Here is a 21,752-nt window from a genome sequence, read left to right as displayed (position 1 = left end):
ACTGTAAACTGAAATTTCAGCTCGTGACGAGCCCAGATAAACAATGTCATTCATTCAAGATGGCCTTTGCCCTCTCAGTATCTTTCTCTTCTCTCTGCTTTTTTTTTTTTAAATTATTATTTTGTTTCATTTTTTTTCCCACAAAGAAGTCTCCACTTCTGTTTACTGGCTACCATTACATATAGGCCATTTATGAAGCCTAAATGGAATATTTCAGAGCAACGAAAGTAGACAGCAGTAGAAAACATACACAGGACCCAACTATAAAAGAAGAATCATGAAAACAGAGTATTATTCATTCCGTTCCCTAACACAAAACCTACACAATAGTCAATGTAATCATCACAGTTTTAAAGAAGCGACTATCTTTCTACAGAGTACATAATGTGGGCCTGGAGTTATTGCTGGGTACTGTAGCAGCAAGAAGTTTAGGTAATATGAAAAAATGATATTACAAATTCATTGAAGAATACCCATTAATGGCTATTGACATACAGATAAAATATCTAGCTCACAAAACTCATAAGCACTGCATTGGTGGAAATTATTAGGGTACACTGGGAGATGTACCACAGCATCCTTCTTGCTCCTGTGCTTTCCTTCTTAGATGTCTAGCCACTAAATATTGCTGTAGGTTAGAACCAATGATCACTACAATGCATTACAGTCTTTCTCACACTTTTACAAGACCATAAATATCTGCAGGTCACAAAAAGAAACAAAAAATATGCTAGTGTGTTACCTTCAGATATATATAGGTTTAAATCGGGGTGGAAAAGGAGTATTATTACCGCAGCTTTTTGTTACTGCTAGTTCCTATCGTAAACAATAGTGTTTTATTTATCTATATTCTGGTAACAACACTGAAAACTGAAAACCAATTTATTATGTTCTTCCTGGTGCAATATAAATTAGCACAAGGACACTTCGGAAAACCTCACAGAGCAACTAACCGCTGTTTGTTGGTGGGCAGCTCCAAAGAAGTTTAACATCCCATGGCACCACTATGCGTATTTTAACAGCAGCAGATTTCACCAGCAACTCTCCCTTCTAAAGAACTACTTTTTGCAAAAAGATCAGCAGCACAAGACCACCCCTCTCAAGCCGTAATGGCCTTTGGTATACAATACCCATTAGGCAATCATAACCTCGGCATCTATTAAGTAAAATGCACTTTTATAAAATACAGTGAGCATCCAGGAGTCAAAATTCAGTTATCTCAGCTTAGCCCACACTTCTCCTCTACTGTCTTTCATCCGGAAAGTCACAATTTTCCCCACTGTCTCATTTCAGTGACCAAAACTTCAGAGAAATTGTGGAAATTCTTAGAACCACCCAAGTAGCCTGGAAGCAACGTGCTTCCCTGCTTATCCTGAGACAGAACAAAACCACAGCTTTCTCTTAACCTCGTCAAATGCTGTTCTCTATGCAGTTCCACAAAGCATCTATATGTCCACAGCACAAAGCATTTTCTGGACCGCTTTTACAGAGCAGTGATGGTTGGGATCCTGGGCATAAAGTGCCTCCCAGTGGTGAGGAACACAGAAACTGATATGGATTCAACATAAAGGAAGGTTGCACGCTGCTGAGATCCCAGCTTCCAGCTCAACTCACATCTCATACCCTGCTGCAGTGGCACTGGTGCTCAGATTAGACAAGAGGCAGGCTGAAGTAACTCCCTTGCATACCCCTATATATATTTGTGTGTATATATGTATTCAGGATGCTCATCCCTTGGCACCTTTTTTCCCCACAGAACGTAAGACTAACCAGAGTGCTTCTGCGTCAGCTGAGGCTAACGTGGGCCAGACCAAGCTTACCACACCAATTAATTAGGATGCTAATGAGGAAGATGTATAGATGATACCTGATGCAAGAGCCTTTTTACTTCAACACTGACAGCAAGAACATCAGAATTTAACTGGTGTCCCAGAGGAGGCCTCAGAAAAGAACTCAGACCACGAGAAGTCTATCATTTCTGTACTGATGAAATTAGCTAGATTTGATCCATGTGCAGTGACTCATATGAAGTCCTGCATTACTGAAGTATTTAAGACAGAACTTAAACCCCTCCATCTTGAGTCAGTGAGCAGTAATTTCAAACTGATCTGCTCTGCCTTGCCTTGCGATCTGCAGCTCTGCAGCCCAGAAAAGAAAACCAACAATAAAACTAAAACCATAAAAAACAACCTGGTTTATTTAGCAGCTAGAAATACATATTTTTGTTGCAAATGAATTACTAATACTACTAATCTGTGGCACGGAGACTTGAACTATGCTTGTCTGTCTCCCACAGATGTTTTCACTGTCCTGCTCTCTATGCTCATTGTTCCTGAGGTACTTTCATTTCTATCTAATTAATTAATTACTTCCAATTAATTGACAGAAGCTTCATACGGTATTACCAAAGGATTACAAATTAAATTTTAATTGTGGTTCATCGTGCAGGAGAAATCAAGTATAAACATAATCACACACCATTATAAAGTAAGTATGCTAGACATTTTCCAGAACAGATGCATAGTGTCCAAATTATCGTCAATTCTGATATACTGTAAACAAGCTAAGACTCATTTATTAAACTGAACGTATCACACCTCCCACACACAAATGCATGAGACAAATGTTTAAAGATTCAAATTCTCACAGATGGTAGCAAGAAGAAAACACTGCTGTAAGACAAGAATTTTACGCCTGCGGACTTCAGCAGTCACTGGTGTTCCACTGAAAGAAACACAAAATTCCCACTACAGTTCTCCTTTGCTGTAGTAGCAGCAGAATCACTTAATTTTCACTGCGAGTGTGGTCAAACATCATGGAGAACTTGACCCCTGGGCTGCCAGGTGTCCAACACGACTACATGTTCAAAGACAATCTAGCAACTCTTCGGGGCAGAAAACAGTCTTTGCAGTAAGGCTATGTGAGCTTGTGAAAACAGACTGGGGGAAAAGAAGTTGGAGAACGGGACCATGCTGCTCTGAATCTGAAAGTCTGAAAAAGGTGTCTTCATCACTGCAGCATCCAGGAGAAGATGGCTCTGCGTGCTTTAAATGTTCTGTGAAACTTCATCTGCTCTGGAAGAGCAAACAGTATTTTTGGAGGTAGTGGGAGGAAGAAGGATAAAGCAGAGACAGTTACTTCCAAAGCCATATTTTTTTTACTTAAAAGGTTGACTTTGAACCATCTGATTGTCAGCCTCATCAGTGAATTCACAATTTATTACGTAAACTAGGCTAGATCCTTACTTGATAAAAACCTACGCAGCTCCACTGTTTCCAGTAAGGGGAAGGGTGAGTTTTTGAGGTCATGAGAAAGTCAGTATCCCTCACAAACAACCTGAAAGGACATGGACTATTTGATGGCATTTAAGAAGTACTTGTTACATAACATCTGAGTAAACTTTTTAACAAAAAAAAAAAAAAGGAGATCCATACTTTGAAATGGCTGACAAACTCTTCACTACACCCATTATCATTAACTGCTGTAAAATAAGACTTTTCATTGTATGACAGTCTTCAGGTGGTAACCCTCAAAATTTAAGACCCCACTAGGCTAGAGGCCATCTATCAAACACATACAGCATGTGAAGAAGCAACAGAATACAGTCCATCCAAACTACCATATTGCCAGAATGCTAAAACAAATTCTTCAAAATTGAGGTCTTAAAGAATAGTCAGCAGGTTCATCCAGATTATAAAATGCAATCCTTTAAGTGTCCATCCTACCGTCCTACAGATCAGTTGTCACTGATCTGAAAATATTAGAAGTTGGCTGGTAATAAAACTGCGGATGATCCAGTGATTTATAGCAAATCAAAGGCACAAATATGTGTCTTCAGTCATCATTCTAATAGTCAATAAATTAATGCTCATCTGTAACACAAGGGATATCACATGAGAAAGCACATGAGCATCATTATAACCAACAAAACATGAGGCCTCTGCTCAGTACTAATAGATAACAACATCCCTGAGTATATACATAGAGGACTGCCTCTCCAGAATGTGAGGATGGTATTTGTCCTAGGTTTGGAGGCATTTTTGGACAGCACAGGTATTTTCAGAATACGGTTTTTGGGCCCTGATGGAAAGCACTAGAAATAAGGTAAGATACAGGAATGACTAAGTAATCAGAGGACTGTAAATCCTGGCTTACAATGACAGTCCTAAGAATGTGCCTATCTGATCAAAGTGAAGATTAAGAGGGAACTTGATTACACCACACAAATACCTATATGGGAGATTGTTGATAGTAAAGAGCTCTTTAATCTACCCAAAATGTGAGTAACAGCATCAAATGGTGGAAAGATCAAATTAAACAACACAAAGCAGAAACAACGTACACGTGTTTAACTATTAAAACAACTAACCTTTGAAATGCCCTGGCTTTTAAAGTTTAGGAGTTACACTTGATGTGAACCAGTAGAATTTATGCCAGTAAAAAGAGAGATGCTCCTCACATGCCTTGGTTTTAGAATGTGAGTATTTTTAAGAAAAGGATCATGCAAAAAGCTTCCTGACTTTTTGGAACAACCAAATAATAATTAAAAAATGGCACTGTGCTCATTTCATTTGCATTGCTGTGACATTTTTCTTAACTGTCTGTCTTCATATTACATGCATGTAGCTAAAATCTACTGTTGTCCTGTATCCTATTCCTGCACAGGAAACCCTCGAGATTCAGCAGCACGTTTCTGAATACACAGGTACACACCGCTAATGAGACTGCAACGCTGCCTCCCAGGAACATCAGGCTTTCTACGTGTTCTACAGAATAAGCAGAACTATTTACATTTTGTCTGTGAATGAATGCCAGTTCACTAAGTAAAAGACTGGGCCACTAAATGGAGCGCGTAACAGTGTCAGTCATCTTCACAGAACATTTACATTGGCATGTATACAAGCATGTCAAAAATCAACATATACGTATACGTCGCAATCAAATGACTTCTGGCAGTTTTTGAGGCTGTACTGCTGCTGTAACTTTAAAATGCATTCATTGTAAGTTCTCACATGGGACCTGCAGTCTATTACAAGATGCTGCTTTATGCACGCTGCAGACGCTCCACTGTCATTTAGCAGTCTGCTGACAAAAACAGAATTATATTTTATATACAGTGACACGCAATGAAAATGTGTTATCTCCATGATTTATAAAAAGGAAACCATAATATGTGTACTCTTGTGGTGATAAACAGTATGCAAATTCCAAATCCAAGGACAGATACTGAACTAATTTGATGTTTTGAATGTTTAATAAGTTGCGTAACACATGGGCATGTGTATGTGTGGGTGTCAGAGAGACTGAGAGGAGCCGATTTATCCTGTCAAGCTTTTAGATGTTTCTTCTTGTATATTTATAACAAGATATCACTCTTTGGGGTCACATTCCTGATGGCTTATTTAGCTAATATTTTAGGACTGTGGGGAAAACAACTGATGGAATATATTCAGTCCAGTGTCTGAGAGGTGCTCTATAAAGTAAATGAATGAACTGGTGACTGAATGAATGAAACAAGCAGTTTTTCTTTGGTATAAATTTGTTAACAAACAGAAGAATTTGGACAGAACTGCCACACACAGCACACCCAATGAATTTACAATATTATCTCTGTTGCTTCACAAAGGGCTTTCAAAATATCTTTCCATTCTCATTTTCTCCCATCTGTGCTTCCCATGTTTTGTCCATCTCCAGTGTCTTTGAAAGGAAAGGGCAAGACTATAATAAAAGGCTAGTAAATAGTCAGATTTCAAACTCAAACTTCCCAACAGAACTCAAGTATCTTTATGCAGCATACAACAACCTTTCCCTGTCTATTTCTTAAAAAACACTTCAGTAGTTCACAATCTCACTACCTTTTTTTTGCAACACTGTTAGATCTTGCATTATAATCTTTCCTATGCGTTTAGCAGCATTGGGAGAAAGAGAAAATATTCATTCTCCAATGGATATTTAGTTAACAAGTTTGATACAGAGGCTGTGTATTTGCTGCAACTCTTTAATAATGCATACTGAAGTAAATACTGCTGTTCCAACTCCCATCTTGGAAAGATTTGGAAACTATGAATTAGACATAAAAGCAGAATCTCAGATGAATAAATAAACACAGGCCATTACATTCAACCAATCTTCCCATTTGCAAGTCTACATTAGTCACTGAAGAAACCACTTTTTTTTCCCCCACTTTCTTGCTAAATTTCCTTTCAGCACCAAAGCATCTCCAAATTTCCAAAGTAATCACTTATGACTTTATAATCAGTTAATGTATCTGGAAGAAAAGTTATCTCATGAAAGACAAATTAAGAGGAAATCTCAAAGATCAGGAATTTTCTGTAGCAAGAGTGGTAGAACAGGCATGTTGCAAATGACACATAATGCTCCACTGTATGTATTTCATATAGCTTAATACAAGTAAGATAGTGTTTTAAATATATTCTTTATATCTAACATTTAAGAAATATACATCATCAGAATACTATAATCGTGATTGTACTTTGCCAAATCAAACATCTATCCCAGTACTTCACCTCTCACAGATGATCAAGGAAAGGATTAGGATAATAAATGATAGATGCTACTTCTCCATTTCAGACTCCCAGATTTGAGTAACTCAAAGCTCAAAGACTTTCTCAATCAAATGTGATATCATTGTGCAAGTTCCATCTATTTTCATTCTACCATGTGATATTATTTGATAACTCCTAAATTTTACAATATGAGAAAGCGAAAAATTGTTCTTCAGTTTGTGTGTGCCACTCATGATTTTAAAGAGCTTTTTATAGACTCTAGTCCACTTAATAGCTTCTGGTATGAAAGATGCTCCTCTGATCATCCTTGTTGCACTTTAAGTATTTTTGAGATCTATATATTACTTTTTGAAGAGGGAGCAGAATGATGCATATTATTCAAGATGCAAGATTGCTTCAAGTATCAACAGTGGCATGATTTCTGTTCCTTCTAAAACTTATTCTCTTTTCCCTACTATTTTCCTAATAATTCCTTACATTCCCTCCTTTGCCCTCTGCTCACTGCTGAAGTGACATTTGTTATACAACTACTTATATTAACTCTCAGCTCTGTTTGCTGTGAAGCAATAGCTTTTCATATGCCACACCATCCTCTAGAAACTTGGTGCTGTGAAATCCTTCTGCAGCTCTTTGCAGTGAGGTTCCATTCTCACCTCACTGAACAACATAGTGTCATCAAAAACTTTACTATCACCTTCTTTCCCAGCACAGTCTGCAAACACTGAGCAGTACAGATACCAGCACAGATCCCCTTGACACATTACTAAGAAACTTCCTTCCTTCTTGACATTGATCATTTATTTCTGTCCTTTGTCTCCTGTCAATGAACAGGCTGTTCATTTCAATACATCTTCATTTTAGTCCTGACTGAGATTCTTGAAATCTTAGATCAGAAGCTTGTTGAAAGACTTCAAGTAAGTTCATATCAATTGGATTTATTAGTTCACATATTCAGTGATGCCTTAAGGCACTTAACTGTAAGAGATTTTTGCAAGGCATAACCTTCTCCTGAAGGATTCTTTCAGACTCTTCTTAGTAGCGCATATTTGTTTACAGTTCATTGATCCCATCAGCTTGCCCAGCAGGGATGTCAGACTTCTGCAGCTGTGGTTTTCCAGCTGTCTCTGCATGCACTTTAAAGTATTAACTGCAAAAGTGACCAAAAGTTTAATTTAATTTTCGAACTGTGCACCACAAAACTTTGAACTAAAGCAACACACTTCTCCAAAGCATGCTTGCTAAAGTGGGTAACAATCCAGGAATTATATGTCTCAATTCACCAGAATCCTTTCAAATGTTTTGAAAAGTGCTACCCTGCATTTTAATACAATTAATGCTTCCAAAGCATATTCCACTTGTGAATCTGCCAGTGTCAGATGTCGGAGATGAAATTTTACATACTTCTTTTGAAGGTGTATTTTTTTTTGTACTTGTTCCATTACATCATCTAGGAACAAATTACATACCTTTTAAAAGTTATTATCTATCTGCCAGTAGCTCACTAACAGGTTTCTGTTAGCTGTGCTCAAAATAACTCATCCCTCAACAACACCTGCCTGAAATTGGCTGCTCTGTTTCACAGGAGCAACACTGTTCCATGAGACGGACTCGAGACCAGAAGGCAGGACTACCTCTGATCTACTCAAGATATTTGAAGGAATGTTATTAAATACTGGGTGTTAAACCCAAAGATCTGTTCATCACGTGGATGATACAGGACTGTCTAGAACTCAGTAAAATACTGAATTCTTAGAGTTTACTAATAGCCACTTCTATTTATTACTAGAAAAAAAGAAACACAAAAAGCAAGTTGCCTAGTATAAACCAGGAAAAAAAACAAACAACAAAGGAACCTAATTGGGTAATAAATGCTCTCATCAGGGAACAAGGTAATTTTCCATAACTGTAATCAGCTTATACAGGTCTTAAGTAAACGCCGTCATGGTCAGAAATTCAAGGGATGAAGAAAGCACAGTTATATGTGAAACAAATCATTGTAACAGGAACAACTGCAGCCTAAACCACTACCACCTCTGCCATTCCTTACCAGCAGGGGCAGAGCCAGGATGCACGATTCAAACATCATCTCTCGACACTGCACAAATCTCATTGCTGTCTCCTGTCTACGTTGCACACTGTTCTAGCAAGGCTCTCAACTGCTGGGCACTGAGGGCCTTTGACTCTCTATGCACTAATTTCAGTATATTTTCTCTATGGAGAAAAGACAAGCTCCACAGCACTCACCTCTGCAGCCTTCTTCTCCTTGTTCCCATTCCCTGGGGGAAAGCTAAATGTTGTATTTTGCATGTACTGCCTCCTGTATGTGGACTCAAAATACTTCTCATCGTTTCATTCCTGCTGTCAGCACAGGTTGTGGGAAATTTTTCTGGAAGAACGTAATTGATTATCAATGTAGTAATCACCTTAGAACCTTCCAACAAAGCCTTCATTATGTGCTCTGAGAAAGAAGTTCTAGTGTGTATTCTTGAGGGCAGCTCTGTACTCAAAACTGACAGAAGGAATAAACAGCAATGAGTACTAGACACCATAGTGCCTACTCCATCTATAGGGTGAGCAGCTTAGAGAAGAAACAGTGAAACATCAACAGTAGAAGCAAACGGTCGAGTTCTTAAAACATTCTATGTAATATAGTATTTATCAGGGCACTTTCAGTGTTGTTCCAAATACTCACAGGAAGCAAGAGAAAAATCCAAGCCTCTACTAGCATGGCCTAACGTACTTCTTCAAGCAGCAATGTGAGTTAATCGAAGAGTGGATGTGAATGACAGACTTCAGTAGAGATTGGATGGAGGCGATGGGATTTAGGGAAATATCAGGTTAATTTACATCAATAACAGATGCACTATGCAGAACAATGGAAATCATTTTACTTTTATAAACAGTAATAGAAAGGCTGACACCACAGTGCTACGTACAGTTCTGGACTCCACATTTTTAAAGCATGTTTAAAAAGAAAAGAAGAACGTGTTAAAATAAGGCTGGAGAGAAAACATACAGTGAGTTCTAAAACCTGCCTGTTCAGTGGACTAAAAATAGCACTCAGAGGTGAGCTAGTCATAGAATAAACATGTCTACAGAAAAAATAAACACTGGGTACAGAAAAATCCTTTACCACAGAAAGGTATTAAACAACCACGAATCAGAAGCTGTAAACTCTCACATCAGAAAAACAGCTCAACAATTCTCAGAGCAGCAGCAGCTTCTCTGTCCAGTGACATATTTAGATCAAGAGCATTTCAGAGCTGCAGTTTCTCCTCCATGCGCTGGCAGTGTGTTTATATCCTGGTGCATTTACCAACACAGAGTCTCTGGGACAGTATACCTGCCTGCTGGCAAACTCTGTGTTCAAAGCCAGACGTAGTGCCCCCCAAAATAGAGCAGTCAGAATGGATAAGGGGTAATTAGCATCTTCCTATCCAAACCCTGGGAAACTGAGAAGACCATGAAGTGAGTTCCTCTCTAGGAGGAGGCAGAAGGAGGGGTTCCACTTGAATCACAGATTGTCACGTGTGGAAAACTGTGACTGAACACTTGCACCACACGTAAGCACCAGGTACACAAGAAACAGGGAACTGGATACAAACCATTCTCTTCTAATATTTCATTAGTAAAAGTGAAATCTGACGCTTAATCAATGCCCATCCTCATTTATCTGGGAAAGACTTACCAGTGCAAATCCAGCTTGGCTCCATCCTGCCTTTCTAACCATCTATTTGGCTATGATGCATGAACAAAGAACAAACAGGCAGAAGAGAAGATATTGTCTGTGTTTGGTATTATAAAGCCTAGATGTACACTACACTGTTTGCAACTATGAGGAATTATTATGGGGACCAAAACTGCTCACTAGGCTTAAAGGATTACCAAATGATCAACATGAAATCAGTTTTCAGGTTTCATTACACGCACATGAAATCACTGTTTAAGTAGTCACAAAATGTTGTTGCAGAGAAATGCTTCTCCTGTTTTACATTAATTCACCTGAAACTAATAAAGGAAAACATTATCTGTGGACATCTGGGATTATCCAAAATTACACTTACAAAAGAGCTGTTTTGCAGAATTAACTAATGGGAGGACTTCTATTTAAAACCTGCACTCTACTGAATCCCTGATCCACAGTAGCTTTGGTCTCCATACCACAAAAAACAGAAGGGACTCAAACAAGTCTCCTGTTGGACAGAAAGGAAAAAAAATAAAGCCAATCCATTACATACCCAATTGTATCAAATGTATCTCAGAATTGGCAAAATGTAGAGGGTTTACAGAGGCACTGTGACTAAGTTTCAATGAGAGGAATCAATTGTCCCAGATAGTTCTTATGTAATCGAAGATTTCTACTGTGTCAATGTGATCCTGCTCATATCTACCCCCATAAACTTCCATTTCTGTTTGGTGGCTTATTATTGCTTTCACCAAGGAAAAATGGCAAAGAACTCAACTGGTTAAAAAGAAAAAAAAAGAAAAACAGAAAAAAAAACCGCTGCCTTTAATTAAAAGCACCAAAGGTTAATCTTGTAACAGATCTTATAAATCACAGATTTAATATACTTAATACAACTATTCATTAAATCAGCACAGTAAGCTCCTATTAACATTTTAAAAATACATACTTTGTGCAGCATTCACAAAACTGGAATAGCTATCAGTATGGCGACAAAAATTCAATATCTGTATTTACTGCTGGCAAGGCTACTGCAAATTCAGATGTTCTACAGGAAACACTTAGAGCTGCTGGAAAGGTGCAGACATTTTTCAATGACACTGGAAAATAACAAGGCCAAAAATCAAGAACAATAGGCTCAATCATAAGCAGCCTGAAGAGGAAAATTCCCAGCCCCTAATGACAGAAATCATTTTATCTTTGCCTTAAGCATGCATTCAATCCACCAATAAACTCACGACTGATAACTAGCTCAGCTGTTACTTATCTTGTCACCTTCCTGAATAAAAGAGACAAAAGAGAGAACAGTTGAGTCACGGTGCAGCTGCAACACACAGCTTGAAACTAATCCCAGCTGAACCGCACAACTGTGAACAGTAACCAGCACAAACCAAATTAGGTGGGATAAATAAATGATTCCACCAAATGGATGGCATAATTAAGTAACAGCAGTTAATTGGTACATGATTTATGGAGAAAAAAGCACTTGCACATGTCAGATGTAAACCTTGCATTAAAGAACCACACATATAGCCATGCTGCTTCCCAATTAGAAAAAAAGTCATAAACACCAGAATCATGAAATATAAAATAATGCTTTATTGGATCTTTGCTATTTTTAACCCAGGAAACAAAAGCCAGCACTCAATCTCTCACCTTAAATTGCAGCACAGCCCTTAAGAATCTCAATATACTTTCCTTTGTACATTCAAAGAAAGACCTTGTGCAGCCTACCTATTTTTTCCATTTTCTGTGCATAGATCACATATTCAGCAAAGATTACCTTGTGATTTAGAGTTAACTAGCACCTGACTTTCTAACTCATAGCAGTTTACTTATGGACAGATTCAGTCTATTTTACTCATATGAACACCAACTCACAGTAGGCTGTTCTGCTGGTTTAAATGAGGCCATATGAGAGCTAAGGCATTTCTTGAGGAAATCTAGATAACAAGATCTGACCCTAAATCCAAGCTTGCACGTTCAGAATCTGCTATTCTCAGTAAATCAAATGGAATCTTTCTTTGGAAGATAATCATGACGTTCCTTTCACAGACATAGTATCACTAGTTACACATGTTTGTTTAAGTAAACGACCGTGACTAATAGATAGAAGATTTCAACATCTGAAAACGTTCAGTTTTAAAGCAATTTCTTGCGAGAATTCACATATGGCTTACAGTGCATATTTTGTAGGAATTCACTAATACTTAGTTCTGTACATTTTTACTCTTTGCTCAAAGGCTCAAGGACGGAAACAGAATATATTTAATAGTAATGTAGATGTGTTCTAGGAACAACAAAATACAGGAGGGGCAACTTTAAACCTATTGTTAATTCTGAATTACAATTTATGTCAGCAAAGTAAATCAGTACCACTTAAAAGGCAGATTACAAATGTTTAGCCACAGTGCCCTCTAGCTGTCTTAATTTTGCTTGTATAATTTCAAAATAGTTCTGCATACAGAAGCAGGAAAATAAAAAGGCAACACTGGCTCTCAACTACCAGCTTCTTACCAGCACAAAATCAATTTTTATCTCACTGAAGACAACATTTCTCTAACATACAATGAACAGAACAGTTAATTTGGAATGTGCCCGCCAAAATTTAAGGCATATTGTTAATGGCATTATCCAAAGGTGGCTTGAATGGCTCAGGGCATCTATCACCCCACTAGGAAGCCTGTTCCAGTATTTGACCATCTTTACAGTAAACAGATTTTTCCTGAACCTGCCCTGGCACAGCTTTGTGCCGTTCCTGAGCACCCTGTCATCGGTTAACAGGGAGAAGAGCCTGGCAGCTCCCCCTGCACTGTCCCTTCTCAGGAAGTTGCAGAGAGAAATGGGGTTACTTCTCAGCCTCTTCTTCTCCAGACTGGGCAATCCAAGTGTTCTCAACCTCTTCCCACAGGACATACCTTCCAGCCTTTTTTACCTGCTTTGTTGCCCTTTTCTGTATGCTTCCCCCTGACATTCAACCTAAATCTTCCCTCCCTCAACTTAAAACCATTTCCCCTTGTCCTGCTGTTATCTACCCTTTCAAAGAGTTGACTCCCCTCCTGTTTATAGGCTCCTTTTAGGTACTGAAAGGCTGCAATTAGGTTACCCCATAGCCTTCTTTTCTCCAGGCTGAACAAGCCCAGCTCCCTCAGCCTGTCTTTGTAGGGGAGGTGCTCCAGCCCTCTGATCATCTTTGTGGCCCTCCTCTGGATCCCCTCCAATAGCTCTCTGTCTTTCTTGTACTAGGGGCTCCAGACCTGGACGCAGTACTCCAGCACTTCCAGGTATGGGACATCCACAGTTTCTCTGGGCTGTAAAGAACTTCTTCCTAATATTTAATCTAAACCTTCCCACTTCTAGTTTGAAACCACTACCTCTTGTCCTCACACTACACTTCCTGATAAAGAGCTCTTCTCCAGCTTCCTGTAGGCCCTCTTTAGGTACAAGAAGGTAGCTATAAGGTCTCCCCAGAGCCTTGTCTTCTCAGCTCACTTCAACAGGCCTATGTCCTTCTTCTGTTGGGGGCCCAGAAGTCGAACGCGGTATTCCAGGTGGGGTCTTACAGACAAAACCTGTTACTAAGTTAAGAGCAGAACCCTGAGTGACCCCAAAAATTAGAGTTTTGCCTGTGTCACGACACAACAAGAAGCATCATGAACACAGGTCAACTGCCGAAAGACCGAGTGACTCTTATCTTAAGACCTCTAGACAGGTTCTTACAGATGGTCCTACAGCATCTAAGAGACATGAGGTCTCCCCATTTCCAGTTTCTGTGTTCTTCTTTGAAAGATTAGTTATTGAGAGAAAAGGACAGGAATACCTATGGAAAGAACCACAGAGGCCCTAGAACCAGCTCAAATTTCCTAACCCTGTGATTTTTAGTACGCAAAACCTAGGCATTATTCTGTGGTAAAAAGAACAAAAAATAAATTCATTTAGAGACGAATATTGCATTGCAAATGGCTATAAAGATCTTGAGCAATCTCTCTCACACTGTATGCACTCTGCTTATGATTCACTGCATATTAAGGCAGAAGAGGGAGAACCCAGATCTTCATATCCGCAGCGTGGAAACATTCTGGGATACAGAAACAGGAAGCTTTCAGCAATAGGAGACATAAGATTGTCATTTGTAACCCTGACAGTATGAGAATCTAGCATTTACTCCCCATTTCTGGAGGAGGCAGACAACTCTTGGAAAAGAAACAACCTGAGATAACTAAGAAGTGGATGTTTCTGAGTTACAAGCGTTGATCACAGATGAATTGGCTATGATAGTGTTATTCTCTAGCTCACTAGTTTCAAATTACTGGCAGGATTTTAATTGTTGCAAGTAATTTTTTTCTATCCTAACTCATGCTCATCATTTTCATATGCATACATGAATTCTGCTTCAGCATGGAGTGCTACCGGTGGATAAGCTTTTGAGAAAGCAATTCTTAATTATCAGCAACGTAACTGAGAACAAGACTAAAAGATTCCCTTGTGGCTCCAAGTGTCCTCATCTATTTATGAACAGAAGCACACGGAAAAGATCTATTCTAACCCTCACAACTTCCAGGCTTTGGGGGCAGGTTTCTGAAGTCCACAATGTAACATTTCCTTTTTTCTGTCCCTGAGCCAATCTTGAGCTATCAAGCCCAAGAAACATAGTTCACAGAGGGCACTAATAACTGGTGTCACAGAACCAAAACTGTGAGATTCCATCACTGCCAATGCACTGCTCAGGAGCAGAGCTGCTGCACTGGGAGGCATCAGGGAGCCTGTGAGGTCCTGGCCTCTGCTGATCTAAGACAAGAACAAAACTGCAGCGCAAGTTCCCCTACTGAGCCTTATGCAGTACAGAATGTAATTGACCCTCCTGATATTTCAGATGGCTAAGTGCTAAGGGAACACCTCCTTTCTTAGCTTTGCAAGCTTTAAAGGCTAGAAAAAGGCTCTTTTCATTGTATTATCATTTGTGAAACAATGGAGAGCTAATTGTAATTGCCAAATGCTGCTGTTAACTTTTATAAATTTACGTTCTCAGTTACCATTATGCGTTAAATACAATGAATTATTACAATGGATCATGTGAAAGAAGCAGAACCTACTGTGCGTCCTTACTCTTCTTTTCAAAGCCTGTGTCATTGAAAACCATTTCAGCACAAATCTCTTTACAGGTTGCTTCCATTTAGATAGGATCTAACCGTGCGGTTTTCAGCACTTCATTATAACTTTTACAACCAGCAGTGCTCTCCGCCACAGTCATGCTGACTCTTTTACAATAAAAATGTCTCTAAAAATAAGTTCCTAACCTACACTTTGCCAGGTGATAACAGGTAGGAGGCAAAATATTTCTAATCTATCTGCAAAGCATTCAAGAATTTTCTGTAGGAAACCTTGCATGGAAAAAAAAAATGTGCATAAGAAAATGTATCCCACCTTACATTCACCTTTTTGCACATATATTGAATACTATTTCACCACAGAACTCTGGAATCTAATGCTCAGCTATTTTTAAACTTACTTGTTCCAAGACAGGTGAATTGCATTAAGGATAGTATTTACTTTCATAAAATCATAGAATCATAGAATCACAAGGTTGGAAACGACCTGCAAGATCATCTAGTCCAACCTCCCTCCCATTCCCATTGGTACCACAAGCTACTAAACCATATTTCATAGCTCCTCATCCAGACCCCTCTTGAACACTGCCAGGGACGGCGACTCCACCACCTCCCTGGGCAGGCCATTCCAGGGCCTGACAACCCTGTTGTAACTGCTGTTTTGACTGCCATAAGAATAAGCTATAAGAATGTGTTAACCATTTAAGTTCTTAAGTTGTACAGCAACGTCCTAATCAAAAACTGAATTTGTGAATTACAGAAGACCTTACTTTTTTTTACCAGCAGGCAGTTGGAAACATGAGTAAAGCTCACAAGCAGACATAAGATAAATGAAATCAGTACCATGAGAAAATATAAGAAAACTTTCAAGAACTTACTGAAGTGTGAAGACCATTTGGGTGCTGAAACAACACAATATACAGTTTGAGAACAAATAACTAAAAATAAAAACAAGTAGTAAGTCAAATCTCACAACTCTGCATGCTATTGTTGCATGTAAAACCATTCACTGGCAGTGCCTTCTACTGGGATACAAGCGCTACAGAGCAATGGAATATGACAAATAAGGAAAAGTAGCTCATCCTTTCCAACAACCAGCAACAGATTGAGAAGAGCACAATTTCTATACAGAAACGCTCTTCCCTTGGCTGCTAACCCTTAAATGAGAGAGGAAAGGTGGACTCAGGGTTCAACCCTTCCAATTGCTCAGGTGCATTGCTTACACCTGAGCTCCCTGGGTTAGCTGCGCCTTCCCACCTGGTGCTCAATCGTTGGTTCAGGCCATGACCTGGTAATTCCCATGCAGAAGTAAACTGGAAAAAAGAAAAAAAAATCTCCAAAAAAAAGCCTTCTTCAGTATTTCTGCAGACGAGATTTTCTATACCAAATTCTGAAAAAAAATACAAAAACCTCCTCCTTCCTCAAATTTACTGCCTTTTTCTCCCCACTGGAAAAGTAGAAATTAAGGTTTCTCTGTATTCTGAGTATTGCTTAGAGAACATTAAGGATGCAGTTAAAGTCCACAGCAAAAACACTGATAGTTTCAATTTCAGATTAACTTAAATAAGCACCAGTTAAAATCATGCAAGTAGCAGAAGTGAGATGAACTACTGCTCTACCATTTTCATTTATTCCTTTTACTATCTGGTAAACTAAATTGTTCCTGTATCTTCAAGATCATGGAGATATAGGAACTTTTGTGAAAAAAAAGAAAAAAAAAGTAGATTTTCAACCATTTTTCTTTTACTGAAGCATTTGTTGCTTTTCTAAAAATTAAAAGCCTTCACAGCTTCCAGTTCACAGCCAAAATGTGAAAACTTTCTATCTTGGGTGACAATCAGAAATTTTTGAACAAAAATACAAAATTGTTATTAGGAATAAGTGAGCCTTTTCTTATTAAATTCAATGAAAGATTTAAAAGTTGATACCTACGAGCACAATTCTTAATCTGCTGATCTGTACAGCCACAAATGCATTCATGTACAAATTACCTGTGAGTGTCCTGTATTAAAACTCTAACCTTAAGAAAACTGCAGTAATCCTGCAGGTTAACCATTAAAGCACAGTTGCATTTACCTCACAGTTAGAGATTCTCCTTAAACGTGCCCAGGACACATGAATTGCTGAAAAAAAAGCAGGTAAATAGGTTTTTATAATGGGCAGTTTATTTCTGTTACACTTGTGGTTTCAGGTTGATTGATGGTTATAACAGTAGATAAAGCTACACAGAGACGTGAATTACCACACGTTAAACTGGGACATTTCAATACAAAATTTTGTGCTCTGACTTTTCAAGATGACAACAAGCTGTACTTTTGGGGAGTACTGCAATCGTGAACGCTTGAATAAACTCAAATAATACTCTCTCTGAGAACAAACTTAGTATTTTGTTTTCTTCTCTTCTCCCTTGTACTACTGAAAGATGAAGAAAACAGACATGTTGCAGTTTAACCATAAGCACCAGGGCCATAACCTGGTACAGTCTACCTTAAGTGCTCACACAAGCAGCCACATTCCAAAGTGAGACACTGAATGCAGAGGGTCTGGGGAAGAGCACTAACAGAGACTTTGTCTTAGTTGCTCCCCTGTGGGAGCAGGTAGCAGGACATGGGCCAAAATTTCCTCCAAAACTACTACTTCTTTCCAATTTTTTATCTTGTCTGTCCCAGCTTCCATGTGTAGCAGCCTCACTAGACTGGGGAACAGGATGCCTGCCCATCTGCTGCTCCCACCTACTTTGTTGCTGGCAGAGATGATGGGGACAGGTGGGCTGTCTGCTCCCCAGAAAAGCAGAGTACAGCAGCAGTACCTAGTGCAAGCAAATGTCTCACTAGGGTGGCAGCTGCACTACATGTTTTTACATTCCAGGTATTTGGTATCTTTCATATCTTAGGAGGGATTCAGCCAAAGTGAAGAGGGATGAAAAGTGCTTAGAAGCATTTTCCTTCTTTAAAATCTGCTTTTAGTGGAAGCAGTAATTATTAATTCTCCTTTATTAAAACTGTATTTGTGTTCATGTGTATGTCCTCATATGAATTAAAACAAATGGGAGAAAGACATGAATGGATCAGCTCCTGCAGGGAGTGGCAGCAGTTTCACAGAGACTGCCCAGCAGAAGATACGGCCCAATGCTAGGTTTTCATTACTGGCAAAGGACAAGGCTCCTGGAAGTTCAGATTACGACTTTAAAGATTTCTTAGTTTATAGTGAGAAAAGATCACCTGAGGATCTGATTTCTTATGAAAGAAGACAAAAGAAGACACCCAGCTCATTTTGACAGACCTATATCCTAATGTGCCTACAGGTTTCTTAGGGCCTTCAGCCTCCTACATTATGATCACATCATGAGCTGCTATGGATCCTACTGACATTAGACAGGGATTGTTTTGTTTTTTTTTTTTCCTATAGAACTCAACAATTTGGGTTAGAGCAAAGCATTTCAGTCTCCAGGAGACTGAACACTTCTTTGTCACAGGCAAAGAAAACAAGACGTGAGCAATAGGAACACTATGGTTCCTTAGCTGGCAAGAGGTCTGACAGAAGAGAATAGCTTCACAAATCCTAACAGACAGTGCTGCAGTTACAATGTCATGGTGTAATTAAAGTAATGCACTATCTGTGCCTACACATCAATTCAGTCCATAGTGGTATGAAAAAAAAACAAAGCAATGCTGTAGCCATTACCTGTCCCTTCAAAAAGGAAAATATGTGTCAGTGAGTGTCCATAGGATGGGCAGAGGAAAAATGTGTCTTTTTTTTTTTCTGAGGTGAATGAGAACATATCAAAAATGGGTAAATTTACTGTATCATCAAAAAACAAACGTTTACATATCCCTCATGATGCTTGGGTTCATGGTACTCTTCACAGTAGTACCAAAATATTAATGGACACTTGGAATGTTTTCAACTGTGGATTTGTCTTACTTCAATCATAATACCTCTAATAAAAAATAAAAGAAAATATGAAATATGTAACAGTGGTGTAAGTGAATTTTTGCATAAGGCACAGCTACACAACACCACGATCAATTCATTTAGTCAGTTATATGCAGCATAGTAAATTTATATTGCAAAGGGGGAAAGGGGAATCAGTCAACACAGCCCTCAGACATCCCCAAAGTCACATCAGTGTCACCACAGCAACACCACAGGACATCTGTGTCACAGCTACAGGGCTACTTGCTTCTCTGTCCAACCTGTGGCCCCTCAGGTGCTGGACAGGCCTCTGTCCCTCACAAGCTTTTCCCAGGACAGCTGTCAGCACCCTTTGTAGTTCCCGCTCAGAGCTAACAGGTCTGGCTGCATTCAGCACTTATAGCTCTTCCCTATGGCATCTCTGATCAGGGACAACCTTCTTAAAACCAGCCACTAACACTAGAATGGGGAAAAAGCTCTTAAAGAAAGGGGGTTTTAGAATAGCGCAACCACTGTGTTTCTTGCCTGAACACTTATCAGCCCCTGAAACTAACACAGGCGGTAAGCATGACAAGTACCCAACTGCCAGCCTGGGTCCTCTGCCTATGTCTTGATGGAGAACTCTTTCTAAAACTGATTTCCATCACTTAAATTTCTATGGTTTGGCCTATGCTACCCCACAGAATTAACAGAAGTGGTTTGGCCTGGATGATTTTCAGACATTCCATCATTGATCAGCTTCCAGACTGATCTATCTGCATTATGCTTTATAATAACACAGCTCCAACTGTACCACAGGTTTTTGGGTTTTTTTTTGGCTGTGATCCTTCTGCTCACAAGCAGGATCTCCTGATTTCTTCATGAATAAAGGATCTCTTTGATAGCTTGCTTTACATCTACCCAGCCTGGGTTCTGTGAGGATTCCATTGCAGTCATTCAGAGATTTGATTGTCCTCTGCCTGCCCCAAGAGGGTGGAGTGGGGAATTAATTTTTCAGTCCTTCAAGGGCCTAGGATTTCAGAATTATCATCTTCCAATTACAGCTAAACAAAACTTTTTTTTTCTTTTTTTTTCTTTTCTTTTTTTTTTTTTTTGCTATGGTGCTTCCTTGCTCAGGAAGAGCAGCAGCTTGCTGAAGCACACTTAACAGAAGATAGAAGTAATATGGCAGATTTATCACATGGAACCAAGAGGTACTTTTTACCAGGTGATACAGCTGAGAGTATATGTAGCTATAAAGGTTAAAACAGCTTGAACTTGTTTGGAAAAAATTTAAGTAAACTTCGATTTTCAAGTTCTGATGTTGACTCAAGAGACTCTTCAATCACAGCTCCTTAGAAAACGTGGTTTCTTTTGCTCATGCAGTCTCCCCAGACACCTATGCCTTAGGATCTCAGCTAGGATGAGAACCTGCAATAAAAAGCCTCACCTGAAGAGCACTTAAAGACTGCAGCCATCTGTTTTCTTGGAGCAGTATTGTAGAAGTTGTATTCTTACAACTTTCTGTTCTGTGTATATCTTTACACAGGGTACATCTGTCACAGCCTATGTTAGCCTATGTGTCTTCCAAGGGTGTCCTCATTTTCTGCATACTCTCTGGGAAGGACTCACAGTGCCCACAGAGGATTAGTCTCTGAGAACAGCATAGCAGACTTATGGTTTTGAAATCCTTCTTTCTGGCAGTTCACTGTCTGAAAGTCTGAAATGTCTGAAAGTCATAGCGTAATGCAGTAATCTTTACCAACTGAGTAGGGACAAATTCTAAGATCTTTTCCCTAGCTGAGTGCTTCAACAACAGAGTACAGTAAAACAAAACAAAATGGTTTACATTTTGCCATTTAAGTTGACTGTGGTATAAAAATCTGACGATAACAGATACAGACAAAGGATATACCAACATAAAGGTCATGAAACATGACTGGATAGACACATCTATGAAGGTGGTCTGGAAGGCTAATACAGACCCACCACGGACCTTGCAATTCTACAGAACAGTAATAGCAGTCAGTAAAACATATTCCCATTTGTTCTTAAAACTTGCCAAAAGATTAGGCTAGTGATGATTAATCTTACAGCAACTGAAAAGCAAACGAAGAAACTAAAAGTCTGAATCCTGAATACCACATGGTATAAAGTCATCAGTAAATAAACATTTTTAGGAACACAATTACCTCCAGGTAGCTGCAACAGGAAAAAAAAAAAAAAAAAAAAAAAAAAAAAAAAGGAAGCAGCAAAACTGTAATGATTCCAGACGAAGGTAAAGGATTTAATGGAAAACTATTGATGTGTTTTTTTAAAAAAAACATGTATAGAATCAGAGGATCATAGAATGATAGAATCATAGAATGGCCTGGGTTGAAAAGGACCACAATGATCATCAAGTTTCAAAGTTTCAACCCCCCTGCTTTGTGCAGGATCACCAACCACCAGACCAGGCTGCCCAGAGCCACATCCAGCCTGGCCTTGAATGCCTCCAGGGATGGGACATCCACAACCTCCTTGGGCAACCTGTTTCAG

At 39.1% G+C, this 21,752-nt stretch overlaps 1 protein-coding gene and 1 long non-coding RNA gene across 2 annotated transcripts in view; both read right to left on the bottom strand.

The window, feature by feature from the left end:
- The window catches only part of TMEM117 (transmembrane protein 117), a 195,970-nt gene that overhangs the window by 137,805 nt on the left and 36,413 nt on the right, over positions 1-21,752 (bottom strand). The window lies entirely within an intron of this gene.
- On the bottom strand, positions 270-21,607 carry LOC124417301. The gene is made up of 4 exons (XR_006931779.1): positions 17,808-21,607; positions 17,397-17,443; positions 8,772-8,913; positions 270-7,674 (listed from the first exon to the last, which is right to left on the bottom strand). It is a non-coding gene; the product is annotated as an uncharacterized LOC124417301 (long non-coding RNA).

This window comes from Gallus gallus, chromosome 1 (genome assembly GCF_016699485.2).
Source record: "Gallus gallus isolate bGalGal1 chromosome 1, bGalGal1.mat.broiler.GRCg7b, whole genome shotgun sequence".
NCBI classification, from domain to species: Eukaryota; Metazoa; Chordata; class Aves; order Galliformes; family Phasianidae; genus Gallus; species Gallus gallus.
The sequence above is the reverse complement of the archived record's forward strand: the minus strand, read 5'-3'. Positions and strand labels throughout refer to the sequence as shown.